We start from the raw sequence: 17,807 nt of genomic DNA on the forward strand, positions 1-17,807 counted from the left end.
TAGCACCATTTCCCAAGCTAAGCAAACCTTTTTCAACATTACATTACCATTATACTTACATGTCAACCCACGTAAATTCTGGAATGTTGTTCGTGGTAATACACCAGCCGCAATACAATTGTCCCAATCTAACACCCCTGTTCAAAGTGATCAGTGTTGCACAATTTTTAACAATATCTTTGCTTCCTTTTTTCATGACGCTGCACCTATGCTTTTGCCACCTTCAACGACAGTTTATGATACCCCAATGGATTCAATTCTTATAGACTGGGTGGGCATTAGAAAACTAATCGGTAATTTGAAAATATCTTCTTCGGCGGGTTCAGATGAAATTAATTCAAAAATACTAAAGTGTACTGAACTGTATTCATCAATTATTCTTTCTAGAATATTCCAACAATCATTACACTGCTCATCACTACCAAGCGACTGGAAGGTGGGGAAGGTGGTTCCTGTTCACAAATCAGGTAACACACATTGTCCCGAAAACTACCGTCCCATATCACTAACCAGCATTCCCTGTAAGATTCTGGAGCACATAATATATTCCCACATAGTTGATTTTCTTGAGACGAACTCTTTTTTTAACAACAGTCAGCATGGCTTTAGGAAATCCTTCTCCTGCGAAACGCAACTAGCTTGCTTTACTAACGACCTCTTTTCTAACACCGACTTAGGATTTGACACCGATTGCATCTTTATCGATTTTGCTAAAGTCTTCGATACCGTATCCCATAACCTACTAATCTATAAACTTAGCCTTCTTAACATCGACCCGCTAGTACTGGACTGGATTAAAAACTTTCTTGCTGATAGAACACAATACGTAATCGCTAACAATTCGTCGTCTGCGCCCCTCGCCGTAAGGTCAGGCGTGCCGCAAGGGTCGGTTCTCGGTCCTCTACTTTTTCTAATCTATATTAATGATCTTGCTTCCTGTGTGAAATTTTCAACTATTAGACTTTTTGCTGATGACTGCGTTATATATAATAAAATTACTAACCTCAATGATTATCGTAAACTCCAAGACGACATTAATAACGTTCTGTTATGGTGTAACAGGTGGTCTATGAAGCTTAACCTAAGCAAATGTAAATGCATGCGGGTGTCACAGCGTACCAATACTACTAATCTGCATACATATTTCCTGAATAATAGCCCTCTCTCAGTTGTCTCGTCGTACAAATACCTTGGACTAAACATCACCAGCAACCTTTCCTGGCACATGCATGTCGACATTATATGTAGCAATGCCAATCGCATGTTGGGCTATTTGCGCCGAAGCTTCTCATCCGCACCATCGTCACTGAAACTAACTCTGTACAAAACATTAGTTCGCTCCAAACTAGAATACGCATGCGCCATTTGGGACCCAGCTAACATACACTCATAAACAGCATAGAAGCCATTCAAAATCGTGCAGCACGTTTCACCTTATCAAACTACTCCCGACATGCTAGCGTTACCTCAATGAAGATAACACTTAACTTGCCAGAACTTTCTTTCCGTCGTAGATGCTTCCGCCTTTCGCTATTCCATAAAATATACCACCACAACCCTTTGCTGAAAGAACAGCTCATCACCCAACTGCCATACATATCATCTCGCTCTGACCATAGTTTCAAAGTTGGTGTGCCGTCTTCACGTACTAAACTTTGCAGTAGTGCATTCATCCCTAGCACAAGCAAAGATTGGAACCACCTTCCCGCCACCGTTGCAGCCATCCTGGATACCGACACCTTCAAAACCAGCATTCATGAAACGCCACGTTGAATCTGTCTTTGTATATTGCACAAATGTTTTGTTATGTTCGCCCACTCCTTTCTGTAATGCCTTCGGGCCCTGAAAGTATCTTAAATAAATAAATAAATAAATAAATCTCGCGGGGCGAGTAACAGGACGCTGAGCGATTCGTTGCGTGCACAAGGGGCTTGCGGTCAGTCAAAACACTGAATGCACGGCCTTCGAGAAAATGGCGAAAATGCTTGATAGCAAGGTAAACAGCGAGTAATTCACGGCCGAACACGCTGTAGCGGGACTGCGCAGGCTTCAGTTTCTTGGAGAAAAAAAGCGAGTGGATGCCACGCATTGTCGATGAATTGCTGCAGAACGGCACCAGTGGCGGTGTTTGAAGCGTCGGTTATGATGACAGTAGGTGCGTCTGGCTTTGGGTGTCTAAGCAGCGTGGCATCGGCGAGGGCAGACTTTGCTCTTGTGAAAGCGTCGGTGGCCTCTTCAGTCCACTGAAGCACTTGTTTGCGTTTGTTTACCAGGAGAGCGTCTAGCGGAGCCATAAGTCGTGCGCACTCGGGAATGTATCGGCGGTATACATAGAAATGGACAAATCTGAGAAATTGGCGAAGCTTTTTGAGTGTGGTCGGTCGGGGAAGGTTTTCGATGACGCGAATCTTGGACGGCAGTGGTCAAATGCCGTTAGCGTCGACGATATGACCGAGGAAGTCGAGTTCGGGTTGACCGAATTCACTCTTGGCGGCGTTAATGACAATTGCTTTTCTGGTAAGGCGTGAAAACAACAACCGCAAGTAGTGAAGATGTTCTTCTGCCGAAGAGCTTGCTACGAGAAGGTCGTCAATGTATGCAAAAACGAAAGGCAAACCTCGGGTGACGGAATCGATGAAACGCTGAAAGGATTGGCCCGCGTTCCGTAAACCGAACGGCATGCGGCGAAATTCGAAAAGACCGAAGGGTGTGGTGATGGCTGTGTTGGGAATGTCTTCTTCAGCGACCGGTAGTTGATGGTAGGCACGAACGAGATCGATCTTAGAAAAGATCGTCGCACCGTGCAACGCTACCGTGAAGTCCTGAATGTTCGGTAGAGGGTAGCGATCAGGAACTGTGACGTTGTTTAGTGCCCGGTAATCGCCGCATGGGCGCCAGTCTCCCGTCTTCTTAGGCACCATGTGAAGTGGTGATGCCCAGTTACTGGAGGAAGGGCGGATGATGCCAAGTTGCAGCATGTGCTCGAACTCCGCACGAGCGATCTTGAGTTTCTCCGGGGACAAACGCCGGGGTCGGAAATAGACCGGTGGACCGGAGGTGACGATGTTATGGCACGCGTCATGTTGCACCGGTTGCGTCCAGTCCGGCAGGCGCGTCAATGTGGGACACTAGCGTAGGAGCGCGGCAAAAGGTTCGTCCAACATGGCAGAAATAGGCGCTATGGGCGATGTGCCTGATGATGCGATGCCGGGAACGGATAACTGGGTCACGGAGTCGATGAGACGGCCTCGTTGGATGTTCACAAGGAGTCCGTAGTTATGCAGGAAGTCTGCTCCAATGACTGCATGACGGACGTCTTCAACCAGGAAAATACAGCGGAACGCTCGTCGAAGGCCAAGGTTTAGCATGACGGAGCGTGACGAGAGTACTGGAATCCTGGTGCCGTTGACGGCTTGCAAAAACGAGACAGGTGTCGCTTTTCGGTCGGAGTGCTGCCGGAAAAATGCTGACGTCAGCACCCGTGTCGGAATCGTTGTGCCGTAACTCTGTCTGTCCCGTAGAAAAGGCGACTTGTGTGCTGGGCCAGACCACTCGTCGCTGTTCGAGGTCGGCCGGCCTATTTCCCTGCCACGCGCAGGGACGCCGACAGTGACGAGCGTCGTTTTCGAAACGGCGGTGGTAGTAGCAAGCGCCAGGCGTTGTAGTTGAAGTTTCATTGCGGGTGCCAGTGCGTCTTGATCTGCTGGAACTACGGCCGCGAGGGCGACGAGATGAGCGGCGGTGTTCCGATCCACAGATGATGCGTTCCAGGCGCTCACGCAATGAGTCGAGCGGAGATTGCACTGCGGGAGAGCAGGGAAGAAATTGCAGGGCTGTTGTATTGTCACCCGGAGACGGTGCCGTGGCTGCGATGGTTGGGGTGGCTACTTCCATGACTTTGTCGACCAAAGCGGCAAGTCCGGTAAGGTCCATGGTAGAGGCTGTCGCCAGGACCATCTGCACGTTAGCCGGGAGTCGCTGCAAAAACAGTTCGCGCAACAGCGTGTCGTCGATGGATCTCGCGTTGTTTCCAAGCAGCTGGCTCATTCGGCGAAGAAGTTGACTAGGGCGTCGGTCGCCGAGTTCTTCAGCGGACAGAAGCTGCTGGATGCGAGAACGTTGTGAAGCTGCTGTGCGCGGTAGTAGAGCTGCCTTGAGATCGTCGTAGGCGGCGGCAGACAATGGAGAGTTCAACAAATCTGCTACCTCGTCAATGGCGGCGGGTGAGAGCGCTGCGACGCCGTAAGGGAACTTCGAGGCTTGATAGCCGATACCAGCGACTTGAAAATGCGCTTCGGCCTGAAGAAACCATGCCGAAGGATGCTGGTCCTAGTACTGTTGGGGGCGGACAGCGATGGCGGAACAGGAGTGCTCACCGCGTTCCTCGGAAGGGTTCTCGCCTTGAGCTCTCGAGGCGTTGGTTTGGTCCATGGTCGTCGCTACCACAGGAGCGTATGGCAGTATCCCGTCCGGAGTCACCAAACTGTGGCGACGAGCGACCTCATAGACCGGTAAAGTCTCGGACTCTCGCAGCAGAGGAAGAACCGACACTGGATATCTTAGCATAGCATTCTTTTTCAATAATCTTCTTCGGAACGCTAGCCCGAGGCGGAGCGCGCCAGCCGCTCGTGCCTCGTGTAGACGCGAGCGTCTAAGTCATCTCTCGTGCGACGCCGATGCTGCTGCCGCTACAAGACGATTCTTCCGACAACCAGCGCTGCACTGTAAATCCGCCAGTAGGCTTCGCGCTTCCCTACCACTTGTTCCACAAGAGCCATCGCCAGCAACATCAAGCTTTCACTGGCCTTTCAAGCCGCCACTGTTGACGTGCTTCGCAGTGGTTATGCAAAGCCGGCTACGATGCGGACTTGCCAAATGTTTGCTCTTCCGACGCACGTGGTATCTACGCACTCGGGCGGGACGTTATTGCTCCGTGGTGGGACAAAACGTTCGCTTGGCCTTCCATCCATGTGCTGTTCGGCCAATTCTTCCGACAACCAGCGCTCCCTGCACATCTTCCAGGAAGCGACGTCGTTGCGCATCTTACAGCATTCGTTCCACAAGACCCATCACCTGAAACAACTAGCTTTGGCTGGCCTTCAATCGGATAATATTGACGTGCTTCTCAATGGCCATGCAAAACTGGCCAGCATGCGCACCTGTAACTGTTTGTACTTCTGACGCAGGTGGTACCTGCGAAATCGTGCGCGACGTTATAGCTCCGTGGTACGACAAAACGTTCGATTGGCCTTCCATCAATGCGCTGTTCGGCCGATACTTCCGAGAACCAGCGCTGCCTTGCACCTCTGCTAGGAAGCGACATGGTTCTGTATCTTACAGCACTGGTTCCACAAGAGCCATCGCCCGAAACAACAAGCTTGAGCTGGCCTTAAATCTGCAACACTTGCCGGCCTTAGGCAGCGGGCATGCAATAGCGACCAGCATGCTGAACTCCCAAATGTTTATACTTCTGACGCAGGTAGTATCTCCGTACTCATGCGCAACGTTATCCCTCCGTGATGCGACAAAACCTTTCCATGGCCTTCCATCTATGTGCTGTTTAGCCGATTCTGACAACCAGCGTTGCCCAGTACATCCGCCAGTACGCTCCTCGGTTCCCTACCCTTGTCGTTCCACAAGACGCATCACCAGCAACATCAAGCTTCCGCGGGCCTTTCAATCTGCCACTCTGACGTGCTTCGCAGTGGGCATGCAAACGCGGACAGCAAGGGACCTGCCAAATGTTTGTTCTTCCGACGCAGGTGGTATCTGCGCACTCGTGCGCGACGTTATTGCTCCGTGGCGCGAGAAAACGTTCGATTGGCGTTCCACGAATTTGCTGTTCCGCCGATTTTTCAGACAACCAGCACTCCGACAATAGGTTCCGACAATAGGCTCCACGGTTGCCTACCCTCCTTGTTCCATAGCACCCATCGCCAGCAACATCAAGCTTCTGCTGGCCTTTCATTCTGCCACTCTTGACGTGCTTCGCCGTGGGCATGCAAATCGGGCCAGCATATGGGCCTGCCAAATGTTTTCTTCGTACGTCGCACGTAGTATCTGCGCACTCATGCGCAACGTTATCTCTCCGTGATGCGACAAAACCTTTCCATGGCCTTCCATCTACGTGCTGTTTAGCCAATTCTTCTGACAACCAGCGCTGCCCTGTACATCCGCCGGTAGGCTCCTCGGTTTCCTGCCCTCGTCGTTCCACAAGACACATCGCCAGCAACGTGAAGCATCCACGGGCCTTTCAATGTGCCACTGTTGACGTGCTTCGCAGTGGGTATGGAGAAATGGCCAGTATGTAGACCCGCCAAATGTTTGTTCTTCTGACGCAGGTGGTATCTGCGTACTCCAGCGCGACTTTATTGCTCCGTGGTGCGGAAAAGCGTTCGCTTCACCTTCCATGCATACGCTGTTCAGCGGATTCTTCTGATAACCAGCGCTGTCCTGTACATCTGCCAGTAAGGTCCGCAGTTACCTACCCTCCTTGTTCCACAATACCCATCGCCAGCAACATCAAGATTCCGCTGGCATTTCAATCTGCCACTCTTGACGTGCATCTCAGTGCGCATGCTAAGCCGGCCAGCATATGGGCCTGCCGAATGTTTATTCTTCAGACGCAGGTAGCATCTGCGTAGTAGTACGCGACGTAATCGCTCCGTGGTGCGACAAAACGTTCGCTTGGCCATCCATCCATGTGCTGTTCGGCCGATTCTTTCGACAACAAGCGCTACCCTGTCCTTCTGTCAGTAGGCTCCGCGGTACCCTACCCATCTTGTTCCACAAGACCTATCGCCTGCAACGTCTAGCTTCCACTGGCCTTTCAATCTGCCACAATTGACGTGCTTCGCAATGGGTATGCAAAAACGGCAAGCATGCGGACCTGCCAAAGGGTTGTTCTTCTGGCGCAGGTGGTATATGCGTACTCGTGCACGACGTTATCGCATTGTGATGCGAAAAACCCTTCACTTGGACTTCCATGCATGCGCTGTTTGGCCGATTCTTCCGAACCAGCGCAGCCATGTGCATCTGCCAGTAAGCTACATGGTTCGTAACTTACAGCATTTGTTCCACACGACCCATCGCCCGAAACAAGCTTCCGCTGGCCTTAAATCTGCAACTCTTGAGGTGCCTCGCAGTGGGCATGCAAAGCCGGCCAGCATATGGGCCTGTCGAAAGTTTGTTCTTCTGACACAGGTGGTATCTGTGCAGTCGTGCGCGGCTTTATCGCTCCGTGGTGCGAAAAAACGTTCGCTTGGCCATCCATTCACGTGCTATTCAGCCGATTCTTCCGACAACCAGCGCTGCCCGGCATTCCACCAGTAGGTTCCGTGGTTCCCTATCCTCCTTGTTCCATAAGATCCATCGTCATCAACATCAAGCTTCCGCTGGCCTTTCAATCTGCCACTCTTGACGTGCTACAGCGTGGGCATGCAAAGCCGGCAAGCATATGCGCCTGCCAAATGTTTGTTCTTCTGACGCAGGTAGCATCTACGTAGTACTACGCGACGTTATCGCATTGTGATGCGGCAAACCCTTCTCTTGCAATTCCATGTATGCCCTGTTCGGCCGATAATTCCGACAACCAGAGCAGCCATGTGCATCCGCCAGGAAGTTACATGGATACGTATCTTGTAGCATTTGTTCCAAAAGACCCATCACCAGGGACATCAAGCTTCAGCTGGCCTTAAATCTGCAACTATGACGTGCTTCGCAGTGGGCATTCAGATCCCGCTAGCATGCGGGTCTCCCAAATGTTATTTCTTCTGACGCAGGTGGTATCTGCGTACTCCTGCGCGACTTTATCGCTCCGTGGTGCGAAAAAGCGTTCCCTTGGCCTTCCACGTTTATGTGCCCTTCAGCCGATTCTTCCGAAAACCACCGCTGCCCTCTACATCCGCCACAAGGCTCCGTGGTTGCCTACCATCCCTGTTCCACAAGACCCATCCCCAGAAACATCAAGCTTCCGCTTGCCTTTCAATCTGCCAGTGTTTACGCGCTTTCCAGTGGGCATGCAAGGCCGGCCGGCATGCAGATTTCCCAAATGTTTGTACTGCTGACGTAGGTAGTATGTGCGCACTCGCGCGCGACGTTATCGCTCCGTGGTGCGAATAAACGTTCCCTTGGCTTTCCATAAATGTGCTGTCCAGTTGATTCTTCCGACAACCAGCGCTGCCCTGTACATCCGCCAGTACGCTCTGTGGTTCCCTACCCTCCTTGTTCCACAAGAAGCGCCTCCAGCAACATCAAGATTCCACGGGCCTTTCAATCTGCCACTCTTGATGTGCTTCGCAGTGGGCATGCAAAGCCAGCCAGCGTGTGGATCTGCCAAATGTTTGTTCTTCTGACGCAGGTGGTATCTGTTTACTCGTGTGCTGCTTTATCGCTCCGTGGTGCAACAAAACCTTCGCTTGGCCTTCCATCCATGGGCTGTTCGGCCGATTCTTCCGACAACCAGCGCTGCCCTGTACATCCGCCAGTACGCTCTGTGGTTCCCTACCCTCCTTGTTCCACAAGAAGCGCCTCCAGCAACATCAAGATTCCACGGGCCTTTCAATCTGCCACTCTTGATGTGCTTCGCAGTGGGCATGCAAAGCCAGCCAGCGTGTGGATCTGCCAAATGTTTGTTCTTCTGACGCAGGTGGTATCTGTTTACTCGTGTGCTGCTTTATCGCTCCATGGTGCAACAAAACCTTCGCTTGGCCTTCCATCCATGCGCTGTTCGGCCGATTCTTCCGACAACCAGCGCTGCGCTGTACAACCTCCAGTAGGCCCCGCGGTTCCTTACCCTCCTTGTTCCACAAGACCCATCGCCAGCAACATCAAGCTTCCGCTGGCCTTTCAATCTGCCACTCTTGACGTGCTTCGCAGTGGGCATGCGAAGCCGGCCAGCATATGGGCCTGCCAAATGCTTTTTCTTCTGACGCAGGTGTTATATGCGCACTAGTGCGCGCCGTTATCGCTCCATGGTGCGACAAAATGTTCGAGTGCCTTCGATCAATTAGCTTTTCGGCCGATTCGCTGTTCGGCCGAGCGACGTTATCGCTCCGTGGTGCAACAAAGCGTTCGATTGTCCTTCCACCCATGCACTGTTCAGCCGATTTTTCCGACAAACAGCGCTGTGATGTACACCCGCCAGTAGGCTCCGCGGTTCCCTACCATCCTTATTCCACAAGACTCATCGCCAGCAACATAAAGTTTCCGCGGGCCTTTCAATCTGCCACTCTTGACGTGCTTCGCAGTGGGCATGCAAACCCGCCCAGCATGCGGACTTGCCAAATGTTAGTACTTCTGAGGCACGTGATATCTGCGTACTCGTGCGCGACGTCGTCGCTCCTTGTGCGACAAAACGTTCGATTCGCCTTCCATCAATGCGCTGTTCGGCCGAGTCAACCGACAACCAGCGGTGACCTTTACATCCGCCAGGAAGCTACATGGTTCCGTACCTTACAGCATTTGTTCCACAAGACCTATCTCCCGAAACAACAAGCTTCCGCTGGCCTTAAATCTGCAACTCTTGACGTGCTTCGCAGTGGGCATGCAAAAACAGCACGCATGCGGATCTGCCGAATGGTTGTGCTTCTGACGCAGGTGGTTTCTGCGTACTCGTGCGCGACTTTATCTCTCCGTGGTGCGACAAAACGTTAGCTTGGCCTTCCATACATTTGGTCTTCCGCCGATTCTTCCAGCAACCAGCGCTGACATGTACATCCGTCAGTAGGCTCCACGGTTCCCTGACCTTCCTGTTCCACAAGACCCATCCCCAGAAACACCAAGCTTCCGCGGCCCTTTCAGTCTGCCACTCTTGACGTGCTTCGCATCATCATCATCATCATCATCATCAGCCTGATTACGCCCACTGCAGGGCAAAGGCCTCTCCCATACTTCTCCAACATCCGCGGTCATGTACTAATTGTGGCAATGTCGTCCCTGCAAACTTCTTAATTTCATCCGGCCACCTAACTTCCTGCCGCCCCCTGTTACGCTTACCTTCCCTTGGAATCCGGTCCGTAACCCTTAATGACCATCCGTTATCTTCCCTCCTCATTACATGTCTTGCCCATGCCAATTTCTTTTTCTTGATTTCAACTAAGATGTCATTACCTCGGGTTTGTTCCCTCACCCAATCTGCTCTTTTCTTATCCCTTAACGTTACACCCATCATTCTTCTTTCCATAGCTCGTTGCGTTGTCCTCAATTTAAGTAGAACCCTTTTCGTAAGCCTCGAGCTTTCTGCCCCGTAGGTGAGTACTGGTAAGACAGAGCTGTTATACACTTTTCTTCAGAGGCATAATGTCAACCTGCTGTTCATGATCTGAGAACGCCTGCCGCACGCACCCTAGCCCATTCTTGTCTCATGAACCGGATTCGCGGTTACTACCTGTCCTAAGTAGCTGTATTCCCTTGCCACTTTCAGTGCCGCGCTACCTATCGTAAACTGCTGTTCTCTTCCGAGATTGTTCAACATTACTTTAGTTTTCGGCAGATTAATCTTTAAACCCACCGTTCTGCTTTGCCTCTCCAGGTCAGTGACTATGCATTGCGATTGGTCCCCTGAGTTACTAAGCAAAGCAATATCATCAACGAATCGCAAGTTACTAATGTATTCTCCATTAACTTTTACCCCCAAGTCTTCCCAATCCAAGTCTCTGAATACCTCCTGCAAACACGCCGTGAATAGCATTGGAGAGATCGTATCTCCCTGCCTGACACCTTTCTTTATTGCGATTTTGTTGCTTTCTTTATGGAGGACAACGGTGGCCGTGGATCCCCTAAAGATATCTTTCAGTATTTTTACATACGGCTCGTCTACACCCTGGATCCGTAATACCTCCATGACTGCCGAGGTTTTGACAGAATCAAACGCTTTCTCGTAATCAATGAAAGCTATATATAAGGGTCGGTCATAATCCGGACATTTCTCTATCACCTGAATGAGAGTCTGAATATGGTCTACTTTTGAGTAGCCTTTACGGAATCCTGCCTGGTCTTTTGCTTGACAGAAGTCTAAGGTGTTCCTGATTCTATTTGCGATTACCTTAGTAAATAGTTTGTAGGCAACGAACAGCAAGCTGATCGGTATATATTTTTCAAGTCTTCGGCGTCCCCCTTCCTGTGCATTAGGATTATGATAGCGTCTTCTAAGATTCCGGTACGCTCGAGGTCATGAGGCATTGCGTATACAGGGTGGCCAGTTTCTCTAGAACAATCTGTCCACCATCCTTCAACAAATCTGCTGTTACTTGATCCTCCCGAGCTGCCTTCCCCCTTTGCATAGCTCCCAAGGCTTTCTTTACTTCTTCCTACATTACCTGTGGGATTTCGAATTCCTCTAGACTATTCTCTCTTCCATTATCGTCGTTGGTGCCACTGCTACCGTATAAATCTCTATACAACTCTTCAGCCACTTGAACTATTTGATCCATATTAGTAATGATATTGCCGGCTTTGTCTCTTAACGCATACATCTGATTCTTGCCAATTCCTAGTTTCTTCCTCACTGCTTTTAGGCTTCCTCCGTTGCTGACAGCATGTTCAATTCTATCCATATTTTACTTTCTTATGTCAGCTGTCTTACGCTTATTGATTAACTTCGAAAGTTCTGCCAGTTATATTCTAGCTGTAGGGTTAGAGGCTTTGATACATTAGCGTTTCTTCATCACATCTTTCATCTCCTGCGATAGTTTAGTGGTATCCTGCCTTACGGAGTTGCCACCGACTTCTATTGCACACTCCTAATGATGCCCACAATATTGTCGCTCATTGCTTCAACACAAAGGTCCTCTTCCTGGTTAAAGCCGAATACCTGTTCTGTAGGTTGATCTGTAATTCATCTATTTTCCCCCTTACCGCTAACTCATTGATCGGCTTCTTATGTACCACTTTCTTCCATTCCCTCCTCAGGTCTAGGCCAATTCGAGTTCTTACCATCCTGTGGTCACTGCAGTGCAACTTGCCGAGCACGTCCACATCTTGTATGATGCCAGGGTTAGCGCAGAGTATAAAGATTATTGCATTTCTAGTCTCGCCGTTCGGGCTTCTCCACGTCTACTTTCGGCTATCCCGGTAGCGGAAGAAGGTATTCATTATCCGCATATTATTCTGTTCCGCAAACTCTACTAATAACTCTCGCCTGCTATTCCTCGTGCCTATGCAATATTCTCCCACTGCCTTGTCTCCAGCCTGCTTCTTGCCTAACTTGGCATTAAAGTCGCCCATTAGTATAGTGTATTTTGTTTTCGCCCTACCCATCTCCGATTCCACGTCTTCATAGGAGCTTTCGCCTTCCTGGTCATCATGACTAGATGTTTTGGCGTAGACCTGTACAACCTTCATTTTGTACCTCTTATTAGGTTCCACAACAATTCCTATATGTTACCAGCTGTAGTCTTATTAATCAGGAATCCGACTCCTAGTTCTCGTCTCTCCACTAAGCCCCGGTAGCACAGCACGTGCCTGCTTTTTAGCACTGTATATGCTTCTTTTGGCCTCGTGACTTCACTGAACCTTATTATATCCCATTTACGCCCCTCTAATTCCTCCAATGCCACTGCTAGACTCGCTTCACTAGATAACGCTCTAGCGTTAAACGTTGCCAGGTTCATATTCCAATGACGGTCTGCCAGGAATGCTTCGCAGTGGGCATGCAAAGCCTGCCAGCATGTGGACCTGCCAAATGATTGTTCTTCTGACACTCGTGGTGTCTGCGTACATGTGCGCGACGCTATCGATCAGTGATGGAAAAAAACGTTTGCTTGGCCCTCCATCCATGTGCTGTTCGGCCGATTCTTCCAACAACCAGCACTGCCCTGTACATCCGCCAGTAGGCTCCAAAGTTCTCTACCCTCCTTGTTCCACAAGACGCATCGCCAGGAACATCAAGCTTCCGCGGGCCTTTCAATCTGCCACTGTTGACGTACTTCGCAGTGGGTATGCAAAGACGGGCAGCGGGCGGACTTCCCCAATGTTTGCACAAGTGACGCAGGTGGTCACTTCGCACAAGTGAGCGACGTTATCGCTCCATGGTGCGACAAAACATTCCTTCCATCAATGTGCTATTCGGTTGATTTTTCGGACAACCCACGCTGTGATGTACATCCGCCAATAGGCTCCGCGGTTCCCTACCGTCCTTATTCCAGAAGACCCACCGCCAGCAACATAATGTTTCCGCGGGTCTTCCAATCTGCCACTCTAGACTTGCTTCGCAGGGTGCATGCAAAGCCTGCCAGCATGCGGATGAACGACACGTTTGTTCCTCTCACGCAGGTGGTATCTACGCACTAGTACGCGACGTTGTTGCTCCGTACTGCGACAAAACTTTCCCTTGGCCTTCCATCCATGCGCTGTTCAACCGATTCTTTCGACATCCAGAGCTGTCCTGTACACCCGCCAGTAGGCTCTGCGGTTCCTTACCCTCCTTGTTCCACAAGACCCATCGCCAGCAACATCAAACATCCGCTGGCCTTTCAATCTGCAACTCTTGGCGTGCTTCGCAGTGGGCACGCAAAGCCAGCCAGCATATGGGCCTGCCAAATGTTTGTTCTTCTGACGCAGGTGGTATCTGCGTATTCGTACGCGACGTTATCGCTCCGTAATGCGACAAAACCTTCACTTGGCCTTCCATCCATGAGCTGTTCAGCCGACACTCCGACAACCAGCGCTGACCTGCTGTACACCCGTCAGTATTCTCTGCGGTTCTCTACCCGCCTTGTTCCACAAGACGCATCGCCAGCAACATCAAGCTTCCGCGGTCCTTTCAATCTGCCACTGTTGACGTGCTTCGCAGTGGGCATGCAAAGCCGGCCAGCATGCGGACTTCCCAAATGTATGTACTTCTGAAGCCGGTGATATCCGCGCACTCGTTCGCGACGTTATTGCTCCGTAATGCGAAAATCCTTCCCTTGGCCTTCCATCTATGTGCTGTTCAGCCGATTCTTCTGACAACCAACGCTGCCCTGTACATCCGCCAGTAGGCTCCACGGTTCCCTACCCTCCTTGTCCCACAAGACGCATCGCCAGCAACATCAAGCTTCTGCTGTCCTTTCAATTTGCCACTATTGACGTGCTTCGAAGTGGGCATGCAATGCCGGCCAGCATATGGGCCTGCTCAGTCTATGTTCTTCTGACGCAGGTGGCATCTGCGTACTCGTACGCGATGTTATCGTTCCGTGGTGCGATAAAACTTTCGCTTGGCTTTTCATCCATCTTGTCACGTCGTGGTGACGTTGAAGAACAGAGTAGTAATACTGTGAAAGACAAAACTAACTTTTATAGGGCGAACCTGTGCCCACAAAAACAGGCTACACTTATAACACAACGATAGCGGCGAACACGGTCGCCGATCGTCGAAAATCTGATCAGCGGGTCAAGCGCGTCGGCTTTTAATGAACAGTCGTCGAATGTTCCATACTAATCGTTCGGACCCGCGTGCCTTCCACAAAGTTCTACACCAGTCGGGTCAGGTGGTGATATCGGATAACATAAGGTTCGGCGACAACAGACAGCGGATAGAAATATCGATAACTTTCCAGAAACCTCGCGATACATGCAGGCGCGTCCCACGCTGTGCGATTACATTTGTTAGGCGGGGAAACGTGGTTGCCCGATAAAGATAAGTACATGTGTCAGTACCCCCCTCTTAAAACGCATCGTCCCGATGCTACAAATATAAGAGAGCGAAACACAAAACGAAACTTATTAAACATAAGTTACAAAACAACCAAAAGAAACAAAGTCCAAAGGTCAGTTACGCGAAGCCCCAAAATTCATTACCGCGGGTAGTACGGCTTGAGTCGCACAACGTGAACTATTTCAGGTCGTGAGCGGTGCCGCTCTGATTGCGAAATGCCGTCTGGCACGACCTCATAGTCCATTGCGCCAATACGTCGGATGATCTTGTACGGTCCGAAATAGCGACGCAAAAGCTTCTCGCCGAGTCCTCGTCGGCGTATAGGTGTCCAAACCCAAACACGGTCACCGGGCTGGTACTCGACGAAGCTTCGTCGGAAGTTGTAGTGTCGGCTGTCGGTCCTCTCCTGGTTCTTGATTCACAGGCGGGCGAGCTGTCGAGCTTCTTCGGCGCGTTGGAGATAGGTAGCGACGTCAAGATTTTTCTGGTCAGTGACGTGCGGCAGCATGGCGTCGAGCGTCGTCATCGGGTTCCTGCCGTAAACCAGCTTAAATGGCGTGATCTTTGTTGTTTCCAGCACCGCCGTGTTGTAAGCGAATGTTACGTACGGCAGGACCGCATCCCACGTCTTGTGCTCGACGTCGACGTACATTGCTAGCATATCGGCAAGGGTCTTGTTCAGGCGCTCCGTGAGACCATTCGTCTGCGGATGGTAGGCAGTTGTCCTCCTGTGACTTGTCTGGCTGTACTGCAGAATGGCTTGCGTGAGCTCTGCTGTAAAAGCCGTTCCTCTGTCGGTGACGAGGACTTCTGGAGCACCATGTCGCAGCAGGATGTTCTCGACGAGAAATTTCGCCACTTCGGCTGCGCTGCCTTTCGGTAGAGCTTTAGTTTCAACGAAGCGGGTGAGATAGTCCGTAGCCACGACGATCCACTTTTTTCCGGAAGCTGATGTCGGAAATGGTCCCAACAAATCCATAACGATATGCTGAAAAGGTAGGTAAGGAGGCTTGATCGGCTGTAGTAATCCCGCTGGCCTTGTCGGTGGTGTCTTGCGTCGCTGACAGTCTCGGCATATGTCTTGACGCAACGGGCGACATTGGTGGTTAGGTGTGGCCAGTAATACCCTTCTTGTATCCTCGATAGCGTCCGGGAGAAACCGAGGTGCCCAGCGGTCGGATCGTCATGTAGGGCGTACAGTACTTCTGGACGCAGCGCCGACGGAACAACAAGAAGGTAGTTGGCGCGGACTGGTGAGAAGTTCTTCTTCACGAATAGGTTGTTTTGAAGCGTGAAGGAAGATAATCCACGCTCAAATGCCCTAGGGACAACGTCGGTGTGCCCTTCCAAACACTCGACTAGGGCTTTCAGCTCCGAGTCTCCTCGTTGCTCTTTGGTGAAGTCTTCCGCGCCTATTATTCCAAGGAAGGCGTCGTCATCCTCGTCATCTTGCGGCGACGGGTCAGTGGGGGCGCGTGATAGGCAATCGGCATGTGAGTGTTTTCGTCCGGCCTTGTATGTTACAGTGATGTCGTATTCTTGCAGTCTGAAGCTCCACCGTGCCAGCCGTCCTGAAGGGTTCTTTAAGTTAGCTAGCCAACACAACGCGTGATGGTCGCTGACCACTTTGAATGGCCTGCCATAGAGGAAAGGGCGAAATTTCGCTGTAGCCCAAACGATGGCGAGGCATTCCTTTTCGGTTGTAGAATATTTGCCTTCCGCTTTTGACAACGACCGGCTAGCGTAAGCTGTCACTTGTTTATGTCCATCTTTTCTCTGGACTAGGACGTCACCGAGGCCTAGGCTACTGGCGTCAGTGTGTATTTCAGTATCGGTGTGCTCGTCGAAGTGCGCAAGTACGGGCGGCGACTGCATGCGTCCTTTGAGTTCTTGAAATGCGCCGCCCTGCGTTGTTTCCCACTTGAACTCGACGCCACATTTAGTTAGCTTTGTCAGCGGCTCAGCGATGCGTGAAAAGTCCTTGACAAATCGCCCGTAGTAGGCACACATGCCATGAAATCTACGCACTGCCTTCTTATCAATGGGCTCCGGGAACTTTTCAATTGCAGCTGTCTTCTCCGGGTCAGGGCGTACTCCAGACTTGCTGATGACGTGGCCTAAAAATAGAAGCTCGTCGTATGCGAAGCGGCACTTTTCTGGCTTCAGTGTAAGTCCTGATGATTTGATGGCTTCGAGTACTGTTGCAAGCCGCCTAAGGTGATCGTCGAAATTCCCGGCGAAGACAACGACGTCATCCAAGTAAACGAGACAGGTCTGCCACTTCAATCCTGCTAAAACCATGTCCATCACGCGTTGGAACGTTGCAGGCGCCGAGCACAGTCCAAATGGCATAACCTTGAACTCGACGAGGCCGTTTGGTGTGATGAAGGCGGTCTTTTCGCAATCTCTTTCACCGACTTCTATTTCCCAATAGCCAGACTTCAGGTCCATCGAAGAGAAGTACTTAGCGTCGCAGAGCCGATCCGATTCGTCGTCTATCCGTGGGAGGGGGGGGGGGGGGGGGGTATACGTTCTTCTTTGTGATCTTGTTCAGACGACGATAATCGACGCAGAAACGTAGGGTACCGTCCTTTTTCTTCACCAGGACAACAGGGGATGCCCACGGGCTTTTCGACGGCTGTACGATGTCGTCGGGCAGCATTTCGTCGACTTGTTCTCTTATAGCTTTGCGTTCTCGCGGCGAAACTTGGTAAAGGCTCTGGTGGAGTCGTCAAGCGCACCCCTCGGTGATTATGCGATGCTTGGCGACTTGTGTTTCACCAGTCGCCAAGCATCAACCTTCACTTGGCCTTTCATTCATGTGCTGTTCAGCCGATTCTTCCGACAACCAACGCTGCCATGTACAACCGCCCCTAGGCTCCGCGCTTCCCTACCCTCCTTGTTTCAAAAGGCGCATCGCCAGCAACATCAAGCTTCCGCGGGCCTTTCAATCTGCCACTGTTGACGTGCTTCGCAGCGGGCATGCAAACCCGGCCAGCATGTGGATCTGCCAAATGTTTGTTCTTCTGACGCAGGATGTATATGCGCACTCATGCGCGACGTTGTCGCTCAGTGGTGCGACAAAACGTTCGCTTGGCTTTCCATCCATATGCTGTTCGGCCGATTCGTCCGACAACCAGCGCTGCCCTGCACATCTGCCAGGAAGTTATTG

The sequence above is a fragment of the Dermacentor albipictus genome, chromosome 8 (genome assembly GCF_038994185.2).
Source record: "Dermacentor albipictus isolate Rhodes 1998 colony chromosome 8, USDA_Dalb.pri_finalv2, whole genome shotgun sequence".
Taxonomy (NCBI): Eukaryota; Metazoa; Arthropoda; class Arachnida; order Ixodida; family Ixodidae; genus Dermacentor; species Dermacentor albipictus.